The sequence below is a fragment of the Macaca fascicularis genome, chromosome 1, assembly GCF_037993035.2.
Source record: "Macaca fascicularis isolate 582-1 chromosome 1, T2T-MFA8v1.1".
Lineage (NCBI taxonomy): Eukaryota > Metazoa > Chordata > Mammalia > Primates > Cercopithecidae > Macaca > Macaca fascicularis.
This window is the reverse complement of record NC_088375.1, coordinates 122,167,637-122,183,748: the sequence shown is the minus strand read 5'-3', so window position 1 is coordinate 122,183,748 and position 16,112 is coordinate 122,167,637. Positions and strand designations below refer to the sequence as shown.

The 16,112-nt window shown below is 38.0% G+C and overlaps 1 non-coding gene across 1 annotated transcript; it reads left to right on the top strand.

Annotated features, from left to right (window-relative positions):
- The first annotated feature begins 12,685 nt into the window (after positions 1-12,685).
- Positions 12,686-12,790, top strand: LOC123571244 (small nucleolar RNA U13). The gene has a single exon (XR_006695426.2). It is a non-coding gene; the product is annotated as a small nucleolar RNA U13 (small nucleolar RNA).
- The last annotated feature ends 3,322 nt before the right edge of the window (positions 12,791-16,112 follow it).

Here is a 16,112-nt window from a genome sequence, read left to right as displayed (position 1 = left end):
TAAAACCCTGTCTTCAGAGAAAATTTATATGGAGGTCTAATACAGTAAACAGGTAAAGTAGAGCCCACTTGTACTTTGTCCTCAGAAAGTGCTCCTTGGGATGCCCAATGCTCCTAGAAACACTGCTTGGAAACCACTGAGTTAGAAACTCTCATAGTCTTTGATTATAAAGGATTCAGAGGTTGATTTGCCCCATGCTATGGATTGAATTGTGTCTCTCCCACCAGCCCTCTGCAATTCATATGTTGAAGCCTTAATTCCTGATGCTACTGTATTTGGAGATACGATTTTTAGGAGGTAATGGTTAAATGACATCATGGTGGGGAGGCTCCTAATCCAACAGAATTGGTGACCTTATAGGAAGAGGAAGAAAGAGCAATATCTCTTTCACCACGTGCATGCACCGAGTTAAGGCCATTGTAGGACCCAGCAAGAAAAAAGCCATCTGCAAGCCGGAAAGAGAGCCCCCACTGGGAATCAAAGGAGCTAGCACCTTGATGTGGGACTTCTCAGTCTCCAGAACTGTGAGAATACATTTCTGTTATTTAAGCCACCTAGTCTTTGGTATTTTGTTAGGGCATTCTGAACTAATATGTCCCAGCTGTGGAACCAGTGGCCTCTTGGTCCAAAGATGAGAGTGGCCATCATAACTTTGAATTTGACTCCTTTAATGTCCATAAGTCAGCGTTCCAGTTTGAAGGCAAAGGAATGTCTAGTTCCTCCACAGGACTTCCTCATCTGCTCCAGCTCACAGAAACATCTTTCCTCCCTGGACTCTTCCTGCCCTCGTGTTTTGTTTGATTATCTCTTAATTTTACAAGGATAATAGCTTAAAATCATATAGGCAGGCAGTTATATCTTTTCAGTGCTCCCTCTCAACTCTTATTTTATTCCTCTGTCCAACAATATTTGTTGACTCTCAAGCAATATCAAATAAAGATCAAAATTTCACATGCCCCATCCTTGCCTTTACAGCTCCCCTACACGTAACCTAGGCAATGAACCACTTATTCTTCTACAAGCTCTGTGTTTTTCTGCTTTTTCATCTGGGACTCTACCTACCATCTATGGGTGTCTAAATTCCTCCCACCTATCAAGGCCAAACTCAGATGCCATCTTCTCCATAAAAGCTTCCCTGAAACCTCAAGTTGGAAATATTATTATTACCTCTTCTGCACTTTCATTGCCACTGACTCTGCTGATGGTGGCACATAGCACCCGTTTTTCTGCTATCGCTATCTGACAGTGTCTTAAATCTCCTTCTAGACTGTAAATGTCTTGAGAACAAGAACCATGTCTTATTCATGTTTTAATCTTATATAGTGCCTGGCATGGTGCCTTGTAATTAGAAGGTACACAATAAATAATGGTTAAATGAATGGATGGATAAATGAATTTGAGTATAACTGTACCTGATTAGGTGAGGAACAACTTAAGTACAGATAGAGATTTTAATATGCCTGTGCATAAAAGAGGAAGTATGAACTTGGAATATGTGAAGAGCTTGGGGGCAGATGTCAGAGATGAAAGGTGCAGTAACTCATAACTCATTCAACAGCTACATGTGTGTTAAGCACTAACCATATCCCAGGAACTGTTATGCTGCTGGTGAGCAAAACAAAGCTTGCCTTCTCGGGACTTGCAGTGTAGTGAGAGAAACAGATATTAGGTATATACATGAATATTATGTTAAATAATAATTATAACAAGTAGCTTGTTATATAAAGAAAAAGAAGACATTACTCTGAAGGAGAATGAGAAAGACACATAATTTAGATTGAAGGGTCAGCAAAGTGCTCCTCAAAGACAGGGAATTTTATACAAAGGTTAACTAGGTTGAGACCTGAAGGGCCAGTAAGAGTCAGGCAGCCTTAGAGATATACAAGGCCCCAATATAGGAAACTGGTGCCTGCAAGAAACTGCAAAGCCAAGAGGACCCAAGTGTAGAGGCAGAGGGATTGGTAGGAGAGGAAGATGGAGGGTAGATGAGTACTTGATAGTGTGGGGCCCTCCAGGTGAGAAGTCTGGGCTTTTTCTAAGCACAGTAGGAAGTCACTGAAGGATTTCAGCAGAGAAGGAACATAATCCACCCTTCACTTTGACTGCTGCATGGATAAAGATTAGACTGGCTACAGAATTAAGTTAGGAGACTGTGGCAGGGAAGAATTTAGACTAAAGGAGTGGCAGTGGATATGGACAGAAGTGACAATATTGGAGAAATATTTTGGGAGATATAATATTTGAGATACACTTATTGCTACCTAACTTTCTTGTATGCGTTTTCTTACTTATTGTCAATGTTTCACAATTAGAACGTAAGCTCCATGAGGACAAGGACTTGTCTTATACACTGCTGAGTCCCAGCACCTACAACAGTGCTTGCATACAGTGGGTATTGGGTAATATTTGTCAAATGAAATTATGATGGAATGATTTATAAATTTGAGGTAAAAATAAAAGAGAAGAAGGTGTAGAGAGTGAATTCCAGGATTGAAGGTGATATTTATTGAAATGAGAAAAATGAGGAGAAGCTATTTTGGAGGATAAGATCGAAACTTATTTTTTGACCTGTTAAGTTTTCTAGACACCTGTGAGATATCCAAATAGTTACTGGTCTGAAGATTCTAATTTTGGTAATAGCTACACAGATACAGCATCTCAAATCATGGTAACATCTAATACAGGATTCCTTGACTTGAAGGATATAATGTCCAAGGATCTGTACATAAAGGATTTCATAAACCTGAATGGAAAAAATATTATATCTTCATTTTTACTAACTTCCACCTGAAATTTAGCATTTTTTTTTTCAGTTATGACTGACTGTAGGCAGCAACCTATAGCAGTATATGCAGTACCTGTGACTTTTGTGAACAATAGAATTTACAGATATTTTCATACATGTTACAACCATCACAGATACCTTGCAAGATCATTTGTGCTCATCACTACTTCAATGTGATAGAAGTCATTAGACTCACCAATATGTCTGGTTATTTAACACATTGATTTAAAAGTGTATCTATTATTATATTACAAATTTGGTTTTTTATGTTTTTGTAACCGTTTTTCAAAATAACATGTTTCCTTTTTTGTCCTCTAGAGTTTACTTAATACATCTAAAATCATTACTGTGAGAAAGGGTGCACAGGCTTTGCCAGGCAGCTGGAGGGTCTGTGTCTCAGGATAGGTTAAGAGCCTCTAGGAGGAGCTGGAGGCTGGGTCTGGGGAGGAGGGAGCTTCTAGGAAAGCAGGAGCTGTTGGAGGAGAAACAGCCAAGGGGAGAGAGAAGCTGACTAGAAAAACTAGATCAGACTAAGGATGAACTAGTTACAGCTGAGAGAAGCAGGAAGCTATCAAGAACAAATTGGAAAAAGGAGGAAATGAATGAACAGCTCCAGGAGCTGACCAAGGGGCTTCACACCCAGTGAAGACCAGAGAGGATTCTGGAAATGGAAGAACGGGGAGCACAAGTTAGGCTGCGGCCTGTGAATGGCCAAGCTTGGGCTGGAGACCCTGGACTACATCTTCCAGAGAGAGGCTGGGGGCTCCCAACCTGGGTAAAAGGATGCCTGGGGCAGACACGTTAGAGGAGAGATCTCTGGGCTGGGAGAACAGGGATCCAGGCCCTGCCCTTGACCAGCTCTGAGACTTTAGTCCAATCTATGTTCTTCCCTTGGGAGGGTGAAGGGTGATCTGTTTTCTTATCCTATAGCTGAAGGAGTTGAACTAGAAGATTCCTCAGCATCCCCTAATATAAACAATGTAGGATTTGGTTACTCCTCTCTTCTGGGCTTGCTGTGATACCAGCTGGCTGGAAGTGGAGCCTCCTGTATTCGTCTGGCTGCCCAGAGCCTCCCTCCTTTGTTTTCTCCTTATACATTCTTCAGGCTTCTCTTACGACACCCTGTGGCACCTACCCATTTATAAACCTGTCGTTCCCACTCCCAACCCTACCCATAGACTATGAGCTTTTAAGACTAGGGATCTTGCCTTACAGATTCACTTTTATTCTCTGCTACCTAGCTCAAAAAACATTTGCTGAGTGAAAGAATAAATTGATATAACAATTCCATGAATAAATGATACAACAATTTATATACTTTGAGAACAATTATTTGATTGGGATAAGAGTAATTGAAGTGCAAATAGATGGTTAAATATATCAGCGTCTATACCAAAAATGGTCTGTAGTCAACAGGTGGTATCAAATTTTGTTCCTGCACTTTACCTACATATTTATCTCCACACCCTAGAGAAAGATAATTTTCATAATAAATTCCCTCTGGTCTCTCTCTGGCAAGTGAGGTCTCCACCACCATCCCTATCCCTCCCTCTCCTAGGCCCCATGGAGGAATGAGTCAAATTCTGATCTCACTGGTCTGATTTCAGGCTATTGATTGGCCCTCTCTTCTGCCTCCTCTCTCAGGAACAATAACTGAGCCTGCCCACTCAAGCCTGAAGACCAACTGCAGAGAGATCCTCCTTGGGTTTAAGCTCAAGATGCATGTTCTAATTGACTTTACCCAAAACAGCTGAGGTATCAAGCCCTAGCTCAACCAATAACAGAGTGCTTCCTGGTTTCCCATTTGCCATGTATGTATACAGCCATCTCAGGCACATTAAGGGAGAATTTGTGGCTAAGTCAAGGCAAGATTTGGCTATTCCTAGATCCACCTGGTCTTTAACAGAGAAATCCCCATTCCTTTAGATGCGTGAGGGAAAAGCACTCTGAGTCGGAGTATGCTAGTCTTGTGTAGGGTTGGAGAGGTGAATCGAGGAAATAAGAATGTCTCAAAAGCTGTTTACTTACAAGGAATGGAAAATCACTTCAACTAACTTAAGAAGAGAGACATTTATTTAGAGATACAATAAAATTCAGAGAACCAAATTGTGTCATGAGGAAAGCAGAAGATAGATGGCACAGAAATAAGAAGTCAGTGAAAGAAAGTTTAGGAAGTAGAGATAACAACTGAGGATGGTTCTTTAAGAAATTCAGCAATAAAATAGAGATGTGCATCAGTAACCCAAGAGAGTACTGGAGAAGAAAATGTTCTCAGAATGTAAATTGAGGGATAGGAGTTAGAGGAGGGGCAATAGGGAAAAGAAAGACGAGATAATTGATACACAGTAGATGCTCAATAAATACTTGCAAATCAATTGAACCCACCTGGACTGAGGAGAAATGAAGTTAAATGTCTCAAGGGACACTGAGCATGTCTTTATCTATGTCCTACAAGGTAGGCAACTACTTTCTGATTTCTCAGGCACTGCAATATGAGACTCAGACCTCACCCTCTGAGGAAATTAACAGCTTTCTCAGGCCACAACCAGGGGAACAGGCATATTGTTGAAGTCTCAAAGCCACCATGAGTTTCTCATGCCAGCTGCCTTTGATTCCTACATATTGTGAGACCAAACAGATTTGAGGAGAGCAAAAAGTAGTCGGGAATAGCCAAGATCACATTTATAAATTGGCATCACGAATTATTGCTTGTCAAATGCAGTCCCAACAGAGGCTGGTCCTTCTCTTAAAAAGGATTCTTGCTTTTGGGTCAGGATAACAGGAGATCTGGAGAAGGGGCTAGTAGTTCAATCTAATTATACTAGCATTGTATAAGAATTAAAGAGGTAGGCCGGGCGCGGTGGCTCAAGCCTATAATCCCAGCACTTTGGGAGGCTGAGACGGGCGGATCACGACGTCAGGAGATTGAGACCATCCTGGCTAACCCGGTGAAACCCCGTCTCTACTAAAAAAATACAAAAAACTAGCCGGGCGAGGTGGCGGGCGCCTGTAGTCCCAGCTACTCAGGAGGCTGAGGCAGGAGAATGGCGTGAACCGGAAGGCGGAGCTTGCAGTGAGCTGAGACCCGGCCACTGCACTCCAGCCTGGGCGACAGAGCGAGACTCTGTCTCAAAAAAAAAAAAAAAGAATTAAAGAGGTAAACTGAGTAAATGAGATGTCTTAGAGATATTTTGGTTGCAAGGAACCGATATTCACTGAAGCTAATTTGAATAAAATAGAATTTATTAAAAAAAAAAAAGAGAGATCTCCTAAAACAAAATTGTCAGAAAAAAAATTATAATGAGCCTTAGAAGAAATGGGGAGTTGATGTGCTCCCGTTCTCTCTCTTCCTCCCTCTATCTTCTTTCCACCTCAAACTACATGTCTTTCACGCCTTCCATGTTATCTTCATGATAATATTTCTCTGTTCCTAAACCAGTTTCTGTACTCATGATCCCACTTTCACACAGTCTGTCATGAATGCCCTGAAATGGTGACCTCAGTCCCTAGTTAATGGAATCTTGCAGGAATGCTCCCACAAATTAATGACTCAATCTCTGCACTCCCATTCTAAATTCCCTACAAGAGCCATCTATTGGCTCAGCTAGGACCAGCTGTCTACACTATGTAATCAGATATTACTGATGTAGAGACACATGGTAACTAAAGCCACCCCTTTCAGGCTGTGAATGGGAAGGTTTTCTAAGAATGAGGTGGCATGAGTAAGAAATGATTGACACACTTAGTTCAGAGGATCTGGCTGAAGGCCACACTGGGCTGAACCTGATTTACCAAGCACTATGGGAAAAGTGGACTCTGTTTTCTTATCTTCGTTTAGGGAAACTCTGTTCAGATTGGGAGCAAAAGGAGGGAAATGCCTAAAGATCTGCCTAGTAGATTACAACAACTCCCTATTGCTTTATGCCATGCTTTCATTTCCATACCTTACCCTGCCCAAGATGTGAACTAGCCAACACACTGTGACTGGATGGGAACCACTAAGAACTTGTCACTGTATTTGGAGAAGCATAACTTCCTTGGGAAAAGCTGGTGGCCTCAGCTTGTCTTTCTCTGAATTGGACCAAGGCAAACTCATTCTCTCCCTTTCAGATATAGCTCTAATGCCATCTCCTTTGCACTGCTTCCTGCACTCCCCCAGGGAGAGCTGTCACAACTCTGTGCTTCCATTGATCTCTTTTCACATCTTCATTAACCTATTAATACATGGTCAACATCTGTCACAAATCTGCCTTTTCCAGACTGTGACTCCCAGGGGAAGCATCTGGACACTTATTCTTGTACCATCAGCCCCCAGCATGACACATGTTGAGTATTTGATTAGTTTAGTGAGTAAATAAACCAGCAGTGGCCACTCTGGATCCATCTAAGAGTCTGGCTTGATGCTCCCAGAGACCTGTTGAGGTGTGGTTTGGGATGGTCCCCAATGACTAAGGACATGCCCAAATATCCTGAAGTTGGGAAGATGAAAAGGAGGAGACATTTGGGTAGAGGAAGAATAGGCTGTCTTTGTGTGTCTGAAGGTTTTTCATGTAGAATTAAAATAAAACTTCCAATGAATGACCACAAGGGAAAAAAAAGGATCAAAGGCAAAAACTCTAGGGAAATAGATTCCAGTTCAACATAAGGGTATTCTAAGAAGCAGTAATGTCTAAAAATGGATTAGACTAGCTACAGAGGTGATAAGCAACTTGTCACAAGGATGCTGAATAACAATACAATTCTGAAATGGCTCATTGGACAAGATATTTGATTTAGCTTCATTTAAAATTACACAATTAATCTATGTTTATTGTTTAAAAATTTTTAATGGCTAGTGAAAACAAATGCTCTTAATTTCACAACTCAGAGATCATGAGTGCTAACGTGTTGTTGTAAGGTACAGTCATCTCTCAGAATCCATGGTAAGTTGGTTGCAGAACACCCAAGGATACCAAAATTCACAGATGCTCAAGTCCCTTATATCAAATGGTGTAGTATTTGCATATAACCTGTGCATATCCTCCTATATAATTTAAATCATTTCTAGATTACCTATAATACTTAATATAATATAAATGTTATGTAAATAGTTGTTTTACTGTATTGTTTAAGAACAATGATGACAAAAAATCTGCACCTGTTCAATACAGATATAGCCATCCTTTTTTCTGAATATTTTCAATCTATAATTGGTTGAATTCACAGATGCAGAACCCACAGATATGGAGAGCTGACTGTATATCTTTATAGTCTTTTTCTTTTTATTTAAACACTTAAAATCTATATTTGTTTACCAATATAAAATATATTACTTGTAATTTATTGTATTAGTAAAACTTTGAGTCTTCTTCGAATCCTACATTACCTTAAAACATCTATGCAATACCACTCATGTTTACTTAAAGTCTTCTTGGAGCTATTTATTCACCAGAGGTAAAGTAGTAAATACTTATTTATATTTATGTACTAATTACTGATGAGCCCTTGTGATATAGCCAGGCAAAGTGAAAGCAGTACTTATTGAGTTATAGGTTAAGAGATCTGGATTCTAGTCTCAAGTATGGTACTTGTTGGCTGTATGACTTATCTCACTTAGTTTACTCAGCTGTAAAATGTGGAATCTGGATGAGGTAATCCAAAAGCTTCTTTTGGGAGTTAATTACTTCACTAGTAAATGAGCACAATACTCTGAAAGTCACTTAGGGGGCTACACATTGGTAAAATGTTTTGTAGAAGCTTACAGTTTCATTGAGGACTTACATACATGAAATTGTTGAGTAAAAATCTAAGATCATTATTGATGGAAGTGCCAAAAATCATTGCAGGAGTAAGGTATACTGTAGTGAGTCTATTTCACCACTAGCACTGATGATTTCAAGTTCATTACATATTACTAGGAACCACTTCTATAAAGGATGCTGTGTGTACTGCCTATATTTCACCTTCAGGAGTGAGATACTTAATACCCCAACTGCCAGGAGTGTGGACTGCAGATAATTTACAGCTAAATCCTTCTCCAGAATTTTCTTTTGGCCAAAGAAAGCTTCCTTGCCTATGGTTATGCCACCTTCCTAAGGGCAGCCCACACTCGATGATCAGTCAGTGTAGGGTTTAGCTCCCTTGTCTGAATTTGAGACAACTCTCAGCATTTTCACTCTGCCCAATGCTGCTCCTCTCAGTTGTTGTTCCTGAGTGTGTACCCCAGTAAACCTCCTGCTTGAACATCTACATCTAAAGATGTGTTTCCAGGGAACCTGACCTATGAAAACCACCTCTTATTTATCCTAAAATTTAAAAAGCCAAACTACAGATCCACAGATCCAAGAAGCTCTGTAAGTCCTGAGCAAAAGAAACATAAAGAAAACCACACCAAAGAACATCAAAAATCATCACATTGTTGGAAACTAGTAATAGAGATAAAATCTTAAAATAAACCAAAGGAGGGTGGGGGTGGGAGGAGCTATATTACATAGAGAGGAACAAAACTTAGAGTTACAACAGATTCCCCATCTGAAACAGTGCAAGTCAGAAGATGGTGGAGTCACATCTTTAAACAACAGAAAGGAAAAAAACCTGTCAGTATAGAGTTTTGTACAGAGTTAAAATGTCTTTTTACAAAAGAGGGCAAAATAAAGAGTTTTTAAGGTATACAAAAACTGAGATAATTTATCACCAGAGGAGTAGCGCTGTAAGAAATGTTCAGATTTCTTACAGGAAGGAAAACAATGCAAGATGCAAATTAGGATCTACACAATGGAATGGAGTGCACCAAAAATGGTAAATATGAGAGTAAATATAAAAGATGTGTTTTCTTATTTCTAAATCTCTTTAAAACATAATTGACTGTTTAAAGTAGAAATATTAACAACACATTTGGGGTTTTTTTGAACATATGTAAAAGTAAAATGTGTAACAACAAAAACATACAGGCCAGGAGGGAAAAATAAAAATGGAACCATTTACTATTATACAGTTGTTATATAATATGTGTAATGGTTGAAATTATTTGAAGGTAGACTGTGTTAAACTAAAAGTATATACTACAAACCCTAGAACAACCACTGAAAAACAAAAGCAAAAGCAAAACAAGTAAGTCAATAAAGAAGAAAAAATGATCATAAAAGATATAAAATCAATTTTTTAAAGTCAATAAAAGTAAAACTAAAGGAGGGGGAACAAGAACACGTGAGTCAAATAAAAAAGAAACATTATGGTGGCAAACTTAAGCCCAACTATATTGATCATCACGTTAAATGTAAATAGTGTAAACACGTGAATTAAAAGGCAGGATTATAAGATTGCATTAAAATATTTAAGGTTAAGAGAACAAAGCTAACAAACCTAGAATTCTGTGTCCTGCAAATAAAAACTGAGGAAAATTTTCACCAGTAGACATGGTCTGCAAGAAATAGTAAACGTTCTTCAGAGAAAGGAAAAGCATATATATCAGAAACTTAAATCTACATAAAGAAAGAGCACTGCAGAAAGAATAAATGAAGCCATAACAAAATAAAATATTTAGTTTTCTTATTCTTATCTGATCTAATAAATAACTGGTAGCTCAAAATAATGATGGCAACAATTCTTTAGGTTATCATACCTTAAGGATAAGTAAAATGAATAACAGCAATGATACAAGGAATAGAAGGGAGATATTAGAAATACCTTACTATGCTGACACTATTTGTGAAGAAGTATAGTGTTACTTGAAAGTAGACTCAGAGTAGTTGTAAATGTGTATTGCAAACACTAGGACAATTACTAAAATAATTTTTTGAAAAGAAGTATAACTGATAAGCTAAGAGAGGAGAGAAAATGAAATCATGTAAAATGTTCAATTAAGATCGGAGAAGGCAGAAAAAGAAAGGAAGATTGAAAAAGAGTCCAATAATAGAAAACAGTTACAAATTTGGTAGATATTTATCCAGCTACATCGATAGTGACTTCAAACGGAAATGGTTTAAATACAGCAATTAAAAACAGAAACATCAGAGTCAATTTTTTTAAATAAAAACACCCATCTATAAGTTGTCTATAAGAAATCTTTCGAATATAAAGATGCTTATAGATTAAAAGAAAAGGAATGGAGGCAGGGCAGGGGGAGGAAAGAATTAGTGTTTAATGGGTATAGAGTTTCAAGCTTGCAAGATGAAAAAATTCTAGAGATTAATCGCACAACAATGTAAATATGCTTAACACTACCAAACTGTACACTTAAAACTGGCTACAGTGGTAAATTTAATGTTATGTGTTTTTTGCTACAATAAAAAAGTAAAAGAATGGAGAAATCTGTAACATACTAACATTAATTAAAAGAAAGCAGGAGTAGCTATATTAATTTCAGACAAAGCAGGCTTCAGAACTAGAAAAATTAGCCCTGATAAAGAAGTCAATTAATCAAGAAGACATAACAATAATAAATATTTATGTGCCTAATAACAGAGCTCTAATATGCATGAAGCAGAAATAAAAGTGCAGAAATTGACAAATCCACAGTTATTGTCAGTGATTTCATACTGTTATCTAAATAATTGATAAACACCATAAACAGAAAATAAAGATATAGAAGACATGAACGACACTATCAACCAACTTGTGCTGACATTTATAGAATATCCTATCCAACAGAAGAAAATACATTCCTTTCAAGTGTATACACTAAATGTTTGCCAATATTTACCATATTCTAGATCATGAAACGAGTCTCAATAAATTTAAAAGGATTAAAATAATCCAGAGCATATTATCTAACCACAATGGAATTTAAGTCGATATCAATACAAAAATACGTGAAAAAGATCCAAATATTTAGAAACTAAGAAACCTCCTTTTAAGTAACCCATGAGCCAAAGAATAAATTGCAAGGAAAATCAGAAAATATTTTGACTGAACAAAAGAAAACACAACATATTAAAATTTCCCTTTTAAAAAAAAGCTAAAGCAGGACTTACAGGATAATTTGTAGCATTCAAATCTTATATTAGAAAAATAGAAAAATTTAAAATTGATGACTAAGCTTCCTCTTTAAGAAACCAGAGAAATAAAACCAAACTTAATGTGAAATGAAGTAAATAGTAAAGATAAGAGTGAAAATCAATGAAATAGAAAACAAAAATAATGGAGAAAACCAACGAAATCAAACCTCTTTCTTTAAAAATAACAATAAAAATGATAACCTTCTAGACAGGCTGATCAGGAGAGAAACATAACAAATTACCAATATCATCCTGAATGAGAGAAGGGCCATAACTATAGATCTTGCCAACATTAAAAGGAGACCAAACAAATATAAAAATTTTATGTCAATAAATATAACTTAAGATAGAAAATGGGAAAATGAAATCATATAAAATTAAAATTGGAGAAGGCGGAAGATTAATGGAAGATTTAAAAAGAGTGCAAGAATAGAAAACAGTTACAAATTTGGTAGATATTTATTCAACTACACCAATAATCACTTTAAATGTGAATGGTTTAAATTCCTTTAAAGACACAAACTGTCAAAACTTACTAAAGAAGAAATAGCTTGAATAGCCCTGTATCTATTAAAGAAATTGGGTTTGTAGTTTAAAATTTTCCCATAAAGAAAACTCTAGGTCCAAACAACTTTACTGAAGAATTCTACCAAAATTAAGAAATATGTAATATTTATTCTACATAAACTCTTCCACAGAATAAAATTTGAGGGAGCACCCTGAATTCATTCTATTACTTAAGCATTATCTTGATCCCCAAAACCAGGTGGTTATTCTAAGAAAAATAACCTACAAACTAATTTCCACCATGAACATAGAAGCAAAACTCCTTAACAAAATTTAAGCAAATTGAATCCAGCAATATATAAAAAAGCTAATACATCATGACCAAGTGGAGTTTATCGCCAGAATGCAAAATCAGTTTACCATTTAAAAAAATGTATCAAAGCATGATGATTAGGTTTTCACACTCATGTGTGAGATATGCCTCTCTTGAACTTTGTTACACTGGCACTTTACCCATTTGACATGCGGGAAAAAAACAAAATGAAAAAAAATCAGTGTAGTTGCCATATTAACATTCTAAAAGGAAAATCATATGGTCATCTCAATAGTTACACAAAAATCATTTGCCAAAATTCAAAACACACATTCGTGATAAAAACTCTTAGTCAACTTAGAAGGGAACTTTCTCAACCTGGTAAAGGTCATGCATGGGAAACCTACAGCTAGCGTAATAGTAAATGATGAAAAGCTAAGTTTTTTCTCCTAAGATCAAAAACAAAGAAAAGATGTTTTCTTGCCCTATTCCTAGTCAACAGAGTGCTGGACATACTAGCCATGTGCAATTTGGCTAAAGAAATAAATAGCACCCAGACTGGAAAAGAAGAAATAGAACTATTTTAAAATTGCCTTTCTCCAATTTCATTAGCCATGATATTTGGGTACAGACTTAGGTAGGATGAGGCTTAGGGACTCAACCTCTCTCTATTCTTGGTTCTGAGCTACCTTCCACCAGGCAAAAGGAATCATCCATACGGCATACAAGAAGAGCCTGTGAGGTGCGGTGCTACAGCCTCACGGTGATAACACTGGAGCATTTGCCTGACCTTGCCCTCTGCACACACTGCTTTCAGGAACACTTCAGAGTTGTCAATGTCTGGCACAGACAGCCAAGGACTCAGAAACCTAGGTTCCTGTCACATCTTGCTCAATCTTTCCATTACCAGCACTGTCATATGCCATATAACAACGTTTTGGTCAATGACAGACCATGTGACATGGTCCCATAAAAATGGAGCTGAAAAATTTCTATCTCCTAGTGATGTCATCACCATGATAATGTTGTAGCATGATTACTTTATTTTTTTTCATAAATTTGGTGTGGCCTAAGTGGATAGTGTTTATAATGTCTACAGTAGAGTAGAGTACAGTGCCGTCCTAGGCCTCCATGTTCACACACCACTCACTCACTGACTCACCCAGATCAATTTCCAGTCCTCAAGCTCCGTTCATGCTAAATGCCCTATACAAGTATATCATTTTTTATATTTTATGTCATATTTTACCATACCTTTTCTATGTTTAGATGCACATATACTTATCACTGTGTTACAATTGCCTACAATATTCATTACAATAACTTGTGGTAGAGGTTTGTAGTCTAGGAGCAAAAGGCTCTGCCATATAGGCTAGGTGTCTAGTAGGCTCTACCATCTAGGTTTGTGCAAGTGCACTCCGTAATGTTCACACAGTGATGAAATTGCCTAACGATGCATTTCCCAGAACAGATTTCCATCGTTAAGTGGTGCATGACTGTATTGTGATTACCCCACAGAGGCAGAATGAGCCATCCCTCCTCACCCGGAATTTGCTTCCAGATGTCAAGACTGATGTTGTCATACACCCACATGCCAAGAGGGTAAAAATGTTTGTTCTTCATATAATGAGATTCTCTGGGAAAAGCAGGATAGACTTCCAAGCAGGGTCAAAAATGGTTTTTAGAGAGAGTAGCAAGGGACAACTGAGTTGGAGTTTCATGGTGATTATGGAGTGGGGCTGGGGTGATGGCCTGGGCTTGCATGGTTTGAACTTCCCACTGATACAAAAGCAAAAAGCACCCTGGCTCTCTTATAACCCTCCCCAGATAAGGAGGTAGAAAGAGAAAAGGGATTAGTGGGGCTAGGAAGCTGTCAGCAGTCAAACACCACAAATGGAGTCTGATTCTTTATTACACCAACACCATCAGTAATTCCTTTAAAGAGCTGCCTCCCGACTCTCTACCCTCCGTGTGAGGAGCATCCCCCCAAGCGCTCACTCCAGAAACACCTGTCTTGGGAACAGCAGGCTGTGGGGGTGGGAGTATCACTCCCACACAAGGAACAGCCATAAGGTGACAGAACCTAATGAGCTTGCAGGGAATATTTAAATTGCTAAACAAGATAGTATATTTACTACCGCATTTATCCCTAAGCATTTGCAGTAAAAATCAAAGTGATGCCATTAAGTGATCCTCCAGTGGCATGTACTTGGAAGCTCTCCTTTTTTAGCCAAAATTGATTTGAGGTTGTGTATACTTCTGTCTTTCAAACAGCAATTTAAAATCTGAACAGTGGGAAATTAAGCAGAGAAAAAGGGAGGAGCTTAAAGCAAGGGCAGGAAAGAATCTGTTCAGCTACCCCTGGGAGATGGTTATGAGAGCCTCATCTGTCTCTGCTGTCCTATTACAGGGACTATCAGCAGTATAGTGTGAAAGAAAGCACCTCAGCTTTGAAGCCAACTGACGAATTTCAACTCTGGCTCAGTCACTTAATATGTGACCTTAAGAAATTTATTTTCTCATAACCTTGTTTATATCATCTATAAATTAGGGATAACAATACCTACCACAATAAGATTGTTATAAGGAATAGATTATAAAGTTTGTGTAAGTTTCCAGTATAATGTGTGCCACATATATAATAGGTACTCGGCAAATGTTAGTGCATTTCTACCACCATACTCCTCCTTAGGACAGCCACCAATAACAAAGAATTGTGAGCTTTAAGAAACATCCATGTTTCTTATCTCTCCATTATTCTATCCATGGTGCATACATTGCTCTCCAAAATTACCAAAAAAAGATCATCTTGTCTGCACTCTAAAACCTCCAGGAACTCACCACCTCCTCAGCACATTCCATCTTCCAGACATTCTAACAGAAAGCTCTCTCTTAAACCAAACTGAAATCTGGCTTGCCATGGCACAGAATCTTCCAAAGAGCTGTTAATAGAAAAGTATTCTGGAAGATGTTAGCAGTTGAGTAGAAAATAAAGGAAGCCCTTGATTTCAATTCCTGACCATATTTCAGACCAGAAATCTTGAAAAACCACCAAGGTACAAAGAACCCACGAAGGTAGTGTGAAATATTTTCAGATATGTTGTTTGTTTGTTTGTTTGTTTGTTTGTTTGTTTGTTTTGCTTTGTTTTGTTTTGTTTTGTTTTCTTGGAGACGAGCTCTCACTCTGTTGCCTAGGGTGCCATCATAGCTCACTGTAACCAAACTCCTGGGCTCATGCTATCCTCCCATCTCAGCCTCCTGAGTAGCTGGGACTATATGTATGTTACCATGCTCAGCCTATTTTAATTTTTTTTTTAGAAATGAGGTCTCACTGTCTCCAACTCCTGAACTCAAGCAATCTTCCCACTTGTCCTCTCAAAGTGCTGAGATTACAGGTGTAAGCCACCGTGCCCTGCCTCAAATATGTTTTTAAATGAATAATGCATAGCAGAGGTGACATGACAATAAGGAAAGTCCTCAAAAATCAAAAAGACATAAAACACCAACCCAAAGAGGTGTGAGTGCTGAGCAG